Below are 10912 nucleotides of genomic sequence, written 5' to 3' on the forward strand. Positions count from 1 at the left end.
GGCACAGTTTAGACACAGTGAAATGAGGGCACCAGTAATTTTTGTTAAGGAGAGAGGAGGAATTCCTACCTGCATGTTGTAAACATCTTATATGCATACATATGGTTCCAAAACCAATTTTAAAATCATGACAGGCATGAGGCATAAATAACAGACATCAAATGCTAATTATTTCTGAAGTCTTAATGGAAAAGCTACACTGTTTCTCAGGACTAATCCTAGATATAGTGGCAGACCCTCCAAGGCTCCCTATTTTCCAGGGACAGTCCCGGATTTACAGAAGCCGACCCAGTTTCTGATTTGATCCCGGAATGTCTCTCTTTTCCTTAGGATGTCCCTATTTTCATTGGAGAAACATTGGAGGGTATGGAGTCATCCAGCCCCCAAGCCATCTAAGGCAGCCCTGTATGGGGAAGATTGTAACGTTTAATGTTTTATTATGTTTTTCTATATGCTGTTGAAGAGTATGTAGTGGGTTTTTCTGGTTATTTCTTGTGAAAAGTTTATGGAGTTTGATGTAACTTTTAATTACTCAAATCACATTGAGACTTATGTGGAAGACAATTCATAAATTTAAACAAGTAAAATAAAATTCGCATCTTTTAATTTATCTTTTTAAATTACAGGCAAGGCCATATAGAATTTACTGGACCAAAAAATGCAGCTGTGATGTTATCTCTAGACCACTAGGTGGCACAATTACTCTGCTTGAAATGTGCACTCTTTAACCTAGTTTATGACCTATCAAGCCAAATACAGCCCATCAACTAGGAATTATGGCATGCCTAGTGCTTGACAACCATCCAGTTTTTGTGTGTGTGTTTTTTACGATTCCTAGGCAGGCACAAAACAGGAGCTTTATGAAGGTCCTATTCATAGGAGGGCACCATAAACAGGTAAGCTACTCTTTTCAGCTTGGTAAACCGCAAGTTGTACAGGTCTGCTTTAGATAAGCCGAGGCATTGTTTTGCTGTTACTTTTTCTAGGACTTTCTTTATTGTTTGGTGGTTTGGTAACAAAGTGAATGTAATTCCAGGAAATCATGCTTAATATTTCCAAGTGAACCACACAGAACTATTTATATTATAATCCTTTCCTTGTAGTTTATTGTGCAAAAGGAGGGTGTTGACTTTCACTTCCTATATGGTTCGTTTATCATTTTGATTGTATCCTATGCTCCCTTGCTTATACTTTTCATTTGCAAAGTATTCTTATGCTAGTGAATGAGACTTTATATGTGAAGTTGAATCAGCAACCACTTTCACGTGGTTGTCAGTGGGTGTTACAGATTTACAATTAGAAGGAAATGAGACCTAGACTTTTTACTTCAAGTTAAACTCCATTCCTGTAAACCAGACACAGGCAAACTCGGCCCTCCAGATGTTTTGGGACTACAACTCCCATCATCCCTGACCACTGGTCCTGTTAGCTAGGGATTATGGGAGTTGTAGTCCCAAAACATCTGGAGGGCAGTTAGAATCATAAAATCATAGAATCATAGAGTTGGAAGAGACCACAAGGGCCATCGAGTCCAACCCCCTGCCAAGCAGGAAACACCATCAGAGCACTCCTGACATATGGTTGTCAAGCCTCTGCTTAAAGACCTCCAAAGTAGGAGACTCCACCACACTCCTTGGCAGCAAATTCCACTGTCGAACAGCTCTTACTGTCAGGAAGTTCTTCCTAATGTTTAGGTGGAATCTTCTTTCTTGTAGTTTGGATCCATTGCTCCGTGTCCGCTTCTCTGGAGCAGCAGAAAACAACCTTTCTCCCTCCTCTATGTGACATCCTTTTATATATTTGAACATGGCTATCATATCACCCCTTAACCTCCTCTTCTCCAGGCTAAACATGCCCAGCTCCCTTAGCCGTTCCTCATAAGGCATCGTTTCCAGGCCTTTGACCATTTTGGTTGCCCTCCTCTGGACACGTTCCAGTTTGCCTATGCCTGCTATAAACCATGTCTGTCTGAGAAGCAGGCTAACATGAGAAAGGCTGATCTAACTCCATAATCAGTTTTGAAGTTTGTATTATATTTCTGGCTTGAGCGTTTTATCTAACATTTATTTAGGAGGCGTTGCATCATTGTTGCAAAAGCTGGGCTGCTATTTTGAGGCAGAACTTACTGCAAGAACTCAGCTCCCCCACCTGTTATTAAACATAATTAGCATCCAGGTAACATGAGCTTTGCAAAGGTGTTAGAACTGAAAAAAACAGAGTAGAACAACTGTGAATGCTGGAAAAGGGATTTTACTGAGGGAACCTCTGTCTGATCCAACAGAGCTCTTCTTCTGTTCTTATCCCTCTCCCCAATAAACATATAAAGTGTTCATCATCGAAATATACACACCAATCCCAATCATACTGCTTTTACAATTGCAGAAAATCAATGCATAATTGCTCAGGATACACGTGAACTTAGCCACACTTAGCAGTCTAGAATGGCAAAGAGAGATTCCGGGTGGTTCCCAAACAGATGTGGAATTCCTGGTCATGTTGTTGACCAACTCCCAGCAGGAAGGAAGTACTTTTTCAAGGTCTGGCCCAGTATTCAATGCCAGCCGCAAGAGAGAAAAAGCAAATGCTAGATGGGTGTTGAAAACAAACAATCAAGTGATGAATTCATTCTTGTATCATTTGCCAGGGCAAGTAATTATGAACAGACCATGTCTAATAAGCAGACACTAACAAAACCTATTGCCATAGATAGAATGATATAAAATGTGGGGGTTTTCCCCAGTTGAGATGAAACAAGAATATGTCCAGGACTAGGTGCTGTTTCCTACGTTACATTTTGTACACAGAATGCCCTGCAATACCTTTTTGTTCTTACCACCTGGAACAATTGGGTGTCATCAAATTTGCCTACCTCATGGTTCACCCCTGTCATTCACGAGCAAGTTGCAAACCACCATTCCTAATATAGTGCCACTCCTTGGGGGAAACCCCCCCCCCAACTTCTTACACCCTTCCATTATGAGAAATGTCCATTTCCCCATTCTCTCTGCTTCTTGTTGTTTAACCAGGTGTTGATCCATAACAGAACCTGTCCTCATTTCCCATGACTGCTACATTTACTGTGGAGCATTTTCTCTCTTTTAAAGTAAAATGTGAGGCCACTGAGCTTTATTCTCAATTGTCCACTGGTGTTATCTGTTGAATTGGATTGCAGTTTGGTCCCTGTATCCAAGCAGTGCAACAAGACTTGCATCTTGTAGCGGGCCCAGTACACCACTTAAGTCTAGGATCACCTCTCATCTGCTCAGTTTAATAACAAATGATACAGTCATTTTAAGGATCTAGAAATTTTACAGTGCAGGGATACACACATAGTCTATGTGAGGGTAATTGGACTTACCTATTACTACATCTCGTTCTTTTGATGCCTCCTTGGTTTCATTTTCCATCTCAACACCATCCTGTCATTATATCAGAAGGGCAATAATGTAGTCCCCTTACAAAATTACTCTCGGAGTCCAGTGTTGCCATCCACTGTTGTTTTGTGGAACTTCTATCTTGCTGGACTCTATGTCCTCTTTAATATTCAGAGCAACTTTCTATCGCGTTTGTATCCAGAGACAACCGCATCCAGCAGTTTCCACCAGATTTCCATTCCATTCCACCAGGTTTCCGTTACGCCCACTATAACTATGCTCTTAAACAAAAACAAAGAAACCAGAACAAAAACCCAAGCTCTTCTGCTTGCTCATCTTGGCTCAGAGATTTACAGCAACAGCTTAAAAAACAAATATACATGTTGTCTCTTCAAAAATGCCTCTGCAATGTGCATTTTTTCCTATGGGGCTCTGGCCTCTTTGGATTGCTATCATGTCCCTTTGCATTTTCATTGCCTTGCATTTTCATTTTCGTTTTCATTGCCTCTCCCACATTTGGACAATCATAAGCATTTTCACCCACATCCTTTGGGGATGATTTATCCTGAACAAGACACTCCTCAGCTCCCGTTGACCTTTCACCCAGCAGTGAAAATGGGAGAGAGCCAACAGGAGCCAGGAGGTACGGGGAGGGGAGGAGTGAATCATTACCTGCTGCACACCAGGAGTTATCCAGTAGTAAAACCTGCAGGTGCAAATACAGTGGTACCTCGCGTTACATACGCTTCAGGTTACAGACTCCACTAACCCAGAAATAGTACCTCGGGTTAAGAACTTTGCTTCAGGAATTGTTTGTAGATCTGGATCTTCTTTCTCCATACCTCTGTGCTAAAACATGGTGTGGAGGAACTGCCCTCCCAAAATTCCACCCTTGCACACAGTGCTATTTGACTGTAGCAGCCTGAGTTGTCAATATTGTGGCCGTCTGCAACAGTACACAGAGAGGGCTCATTTGAACCCGGACTTTCTAAGTGCAAGTCGTCTTACTCAAAGGCTCTACTTCAAATAAATGGTATCTTGTGGACACAGCACAGCTATCAGATCCACAGCTTTCCTGACACCATCCATATGTTTAAGTCACATGGGATCTCAAGGGTGATTCAGAAGCATTTAGAGATTTCTTCCAATTGGTGGATTTTATATTATTTGGCATCAGTGAAAAAGGCTGGCAAGGGGAGGTTTTGTGCGATGCCAGCTGCTTGGCAGAGGATGAAACGATGCACAAAATGTTTAATTACTCCCCAGATCCCCAGAGACTGAATGTTCTTGGAGGGTTTTTAATCCAAAAGGGGGAGAGGAAAAGTGGAGGGTGGGAGATCAGGGGTGGCCAGAAAACAGCATTTGTTTGTTTTTGAGTTCTTAGGTTTCAGATCAGCCCATTTAATACTGGTAAATTCCACAACCTTCTGTATGATTTAATGGTTGTCCTTCCTGGTATTTTATGACATCCACCCTCCCCCAAGGAGCCATGCAGTGTGAATAAGGACTATGTCTCCATTTATGCTGATTGGCTGGAAATAGATCCTCTGGGGAAAGGAACGGAGGGGATGCAGATTTATAGAGAACGGAACAAAGAACAGGTCTGTCTCCTTAACACAAGACACCTCCTGCCTAAGTATATTTTCCCCACCTCCCAATACACATACACTTCTCCTGTGTACCATATGGAAAGCTTGTTCTTCATTTCTTACTCCACTACACATTTTGCCACCCTTATTCTTCCTAATGGGTGGAACCTGTGGGTTGCTGGCTTCTGTCTATTCCAAAGTGCATAAATTCAAGGTAAAGTGAAATAAAATAACTGGAGGAACTCAACGTCACATTCTTATGATTGTTCTACCAGCAAAAGCTTTTGGGCTTGCCAGCAGAATGACCATCCTTCTCCTGCTCCTGTGTGCTATCTCAGGTTTCCTGACCACCCCCCAAGCCAATTCTGGGAATGCAGGGAGCACCATGGGGGAGGTGAGGGAGGAAACCTCCATTGTGCAAGTGGAAGTCCTTGTGCAGAGCTTCCTCTGATGGGACTTATCGGTTGAAGCTTGCCCCTGAAACTAGACCAACTCATTGCTAGTAAAAAACACACACCATGGCTGTCCTCTTCATTGCCTCTGCATGGGCACTGTCCCATGCCATGATTCTAAATAAGTCAAAAATGAACACAGCATCCCAGCAATGGGGTCAAACTTATGTGAAATATTCTCAGAGTCCTGTAGTGATTTCATGCTCTTTATTGCAGCTTGTAAAACGGTGATTGAATTGCCCTCCAAACCTCAGGCTTTTATATACATTATTTACACAACGGGTCCCATCTGATTGGCTGATTCTGCTTCCCTCCTGGAGCCTGATTGGTCTTTTCCTGCAGGCCAATCAGTTGTTGCATTCTAGGATCCTACTTGCCTATTGTTCTAGGATCCAAGCTTAGTACATAACATTATGCCTGGATTGTTAATAGGAGCCTTTCAGGATAAAGAAAATTGTAACAATTATATTTATGGTTCGTTCCCCCCCCCCCCCCAGACCAGGTAGCTAGTTTCTTAGAGCAGTCTTTGCCCCTTTGCTCTGGTCCGAAGGGTGTGTGTGTGGATTGAGTGGGGATACCCCTCTGCCTGTCCATGCTGGCCTCCAATGCCCACCACCTGCGGAAAGACAGTAGCATCAGTCCATCGACACAGACCGCCCCCTTCTACCCTCCAAAGGCGTGGGTGGGTGAGAGTCACTGGCAGGATCCTCAAAATGGGGCATTCCAAGGATGGTGAGTGGCTGAGCTTGGCTCAGATCCATTGGATCCCAAGCCAACCCCACTGCTGTCAGGTGATGGCATTGAGACAGATATGGGTCCAATGGGAAAAATTATAATTTATCTTAAAAACCATTGTAAACAGATAAAATCTGTAGGACTGGAATAACACTTGTAGTTTAATGGCGAATTTTGGGAATAATGGAGGTGTAAAAGACTTGGATTATCATAAAAGATGCAGGAGGAAATGATTAACAATAGGACCCACAAAGGGGAGGAGGGATGTCCAAGAGATTCCTTGGAATCTTGTTTTTATGTTGTATGTTGAATATGTGATTGTACAACTTTAATCTGAAAAACCAAATAAATAAATAAACAAAACAAAACAAAATAATAAAGATTTGGGTCCAATCCGCCTGTTCACAGCAGTCCCACCTGGCATCAGCTGAAGTTAGGATTGCTCCCTAAATTCTGTTGTTAAGGTAAAACATAATGCTTTAAGTCCTCAAAACACTTATAAACTAAAAAATCAGATGGAAACATTAATACAAATCATTTGAGCCATGTTTAACATGTTGCATTACATTTAAGATCAGGGATTCCCTCACATCAGCAACAGCTTTTTGAAAAATGGATTTAAAACTACACGTTAAAGAGCAGCCTTTGTACTACCAAGGCTATGATATCACAATACACTGATGGCTTTTATGAGTGGGAACCTTAAAAGGGGAACCTGAAAAAGAAAGCGGTGAAGTCATCCAGATACACAAACTGCTTGCACTTCCACCAATTCAAATCTAGCCAAGTGAAGAACTCTGCAGGTCCTGTTTTAAGAGATGAAAAGAAACAATCTGCTTAACGGTCTGTGTGACTAACGGCATGTTGCCACAACCAATGGGAAGGAAGCTGGTCATTTGGTTCCTTTCAGCTGATTTATGACTAATGTGGAAGCGAGTGACAGCATACATTAAATATAAACAGTTGTACGCCACAGGCGCTGCCAACAGAGACTCTATGGGACAGGAAAAGAGCAGCACACAAAGGCGAACGAGGAACATAGGAAGCTGATTCGTACGGAGCCAGACCAGTGTTGTCCACACACTTGCTGGTAGCAAATCTCCAGGATTTCAGCCAGAAGTCTCTCCCAGCCCTATTTGGAGACGCCACAGATTGAAGCTGAGCCCTTTTGCATGCAAAGCAGATGGTCTTCCACTGAACTGGGGCCCTTCCTCAATTCAATCTTGTACACGCTTAATTGGGAGTAGGTCCCATTGAACTCAATGTCATTCATTTTGAATAAGTGTGCTTAGATTTGCACTGAAAATAGACATTGCGGGTACATTTTTATTTGGCTCCTTTCTCCCAGTCAAGTTCCTCTTTTGTTGTTGGCTTGGAACCTGTAGCTAGGTCAGGCTTGCAAACACTCCCCTTAGCTGTCTCATCCCTGTAGTGTAGCTTATTGGGAGCGAAGTGGTTAAGACATATCTGTGGCAACATTAATAATGATACTATGCCAGGGTGGCGCTGTGGTCTAAACCACAGAGCCTAGGGCTTGCCGATCAGAAGGTTGGCGGTTTGAATCCCCGCGACGGGGTGAGCTCCCATTGCTTGGTCCCTGCTCCTGTCCACCTAGCAGTTTGAAAGCACATCAAAGTGCAAGGAGATAAATAGGTACCGCTCCGGCGGGAAGGTAAACAGCGTTTCCGTGTGCTGCTCTGGTTCGCCAGAAGCGGCTTAGTCATGCTGGCCACATGACCCGGAAGCTGTATGCCGGCTCCCTCGGCCAATAAAACGAGATGAGCGCCCCAACCCCAGAGTCGTCTGCGACTGGACCTAACGGTCAGGGGTCCCTTTACCCTTTACCTTTATGCCAATGTATCAGCCTGCTCTTGACAATGTCATGTCCTCAAGTTTTCACTAATTCGCTTCATTCATCTTCACAACAATCCAGTGATTCGGGGGTAGTAAATCACAGTTAAAACAAATGAAATATTAATCAGATGATTTCCCCCCATATTGATTTGGAAGTATGACTCTTGTATTTGCTTTTCTCAATGTGCAGGTTAGTAATGAACGAGGAACAGGGTTGAGGTGAATCCTGCGCTCTAGAGTACAGTGTCTGAAGAGTAGCCAGAGAACAGCCCTTTATTTGAAAGGTTGTCTGTTCGGCTTAAAGGGGGGGGGGGACCCTGTAAGAATGGATTGCAGATGCCTTGACGTTGCTCATCAACAGCTAGTACCTGCCCAAAAGACTGGAGAGCATATAGGCAATTTGGTCACAGGCTTCTCCACTATGGTAAAATATATTGAATTTCTATGTAAATTACTGTAATTATTTCTAAATTTCCATATGCTGTCTACACATAAATCAGCATATGCAAATTTTATGCAAATGTGTCTTCTTTTGGGTGTGTATGATCACTTTCATCTTTGGGGTGATGCATAAATGTTTGGATGTCCAGTAGCTATGTGGAATATAACTGAAAATCTTGCATGTTCCAGATCACAATCCATGGTTTAGGTCCGGGGTCAGCAACTTTTTTCAGCAGTGGGCCGGTCCACCGTCCCTCGGGTGGGCTGGACTATATTTTGGGGGGGAAATATGAACAAATTCCTATGCCCCACAAAAAACCCAGAGATGCATTTTAGATAAAAGGACACATTCTACTCATGTAAAAACACGCTGATTCCCGGACCGCCCCTGGGCTGGATTGAGAAGGTGATTGGGCGCATCCGGCCCCTGGGCCTTAGTTTGCCTACCCCTTGTTTAAGTGATAGCACTTTTGAATTGCTGTAAAGCTGTCTCTTATTGCTGCATTGCATATTATAGCAGCCTCTTAGCTGCATCTAAGAACAAAGGCAGTGGATTAAAATTCTCTGACCACTTGCACTGTTAGCTGGTCCCATCCTCATAGGAAAACTTAATAATTAAACTGTGAGTAAAATCACACACAAAAAGTCAAAGTTACTACTGCACAGATAAACTAAGCACATCTGAAGCTATTTTTTCTTGCTGTGAGCATGATATTTCAATGAACAGTAAGCCTTCTAAATGACACCTTAATTTATCTCCAGTTAAAGACACCATTATTTAATTAATAAACTACAGGGAGAACAACCTGGCATTATCTGTTTAAGGTGAGTTTATCTGATGGCTAAAAAAGTTGCTGTCAGAATCAGACAGCTTAACAGGAAGACAAGTTTGCCTGAACAGAGGATATGGATGACTGGGAGATTTCATCACCTTGTTACTTTATAAAGCCAATGGCCACGTTTAGTGAAGAATGTCATGTCAGGTGCCTGCTTTCCTATTGGCTGTCACAGGACTACAGATAAACCTTTCAGCATGAAGGTAATGAACTAGAAAAGCAAGGACCTCATGCTGTTCCTCTGAATAAAACAGGGTTTGTTAGGTCACAATGGCAGGTCTTCATTTTCAGTCAAGCAATTTGAAATATTTCTTCCTAGAATGCAGTATTATTTCTTAAATTAATGAAGTTTTGAAAACTGCCAAGAAAAGACTGTGTACACACAAACATGGTCGGAAATAGCTGGAATTCTTCGCCATCGTATGGTATGGGATCCATTTAACGTGCAACTTGGATAAAAATGCCAGCAGTCTAAATTTTTTATCTGCTGCAGTAGCACTGACCTGGAAATGTAGGGAAATACTGTCAAAGTCATACTTAAGCTTGCAAGTGGCAACTTTCTTGCTTCAAACTATCTGAGACTGCAGTTTTTATAAGCATAACTGATCTCATGAGTACTGTATTTTTTGCTCTATAAACTCATTTTTCCCCTCCTAAAAAGTAAGGCGAAATGTGTGTGTGTCTTATGGAGCGAATGCAGGCTGCGCAGCTATCCCAGAAGCCAGAACAGCAAGAGGGATTGCTGCTTTCACTGCGCAGCGATCCCTCTTGCTGTTCTGGCTTCTGAGATTCAGAATATTTTTTTTCTTGTTTTCCTCCTCCAAAAACTAGGTGCGTCTTATAGAGCGAAAAATACGTACTTACTTCTTACTAATTGTATATAGGACCACACATGATGGTGATGATGATAAGGCACCCTAGTCCATGGTCAGGGAGCCAGACAGCAGCCCATCATAACCTTTGACCTGAATGTTCAGCTGCTACCTGGTATTAAGGAAAGGTCAAGGGATGTTGTGGATGCTGCTCCACATTGTTCTTTTCAGTGAAATACCTTGTGGTTCCTTCTGCTTCCTACAGCAGTGGGAGGTTTAGAGAAACTCTTCACTGGAAACAGCTGCTTGGGCCAATTTCACACTTAATCGTGCTTTTATTCAAGCCTGGATGAGTTTGCTGAGGGGGTGGAACGCCTAAGCAGACCCTTTTAAAAGCAGCAGTAATATATTTTGCATACTCATTATCCCGGGGATTTCATGAATGTTAGAGAAGCTGAGACTCATTAAGTTCTCTCACTGGCACAAAAACAGGCCGCAAAGAAGCCATCCAGACAATAAACAAGAGAGAGATTCAAGCATATTTTCATGTTGTCCCAAAGTCGTCTGCCTTTGATACGCATACAACAGATGCTTGAGCAGTCCTGGGCAGCTGATCTGGAAAACAAGAAGCAATTCTCCAGACTGGGCTGGGCAGCTGCTTCAGGCACTTGTCAAGAAGCCACCAATTAAGGATTTTTTTATTTTAATAAAGGGGACGCGGGTGGCGCTGTGGGTAAAACCTCAGTGCCTAGGACTTGCCGATCGTATGGTCAGCGGTTCGAATCCCCGCGGCGGGGTGAGCTCCTGTCGTTCGGTCCC

The sequence above is a fragment of the Podarcis liolepis genome, assembly GCF_965112155.1.
Source record: "Podarcis liolepis genome assembly, chromosome: 3".
Taxonomy (NCBI): domain Eukaryota; kingdom Metazoa; phylum Chordata; class Lepidosauria; order Squamata; family Lacertidae; genus Podarcis; species Podarcis liolepis.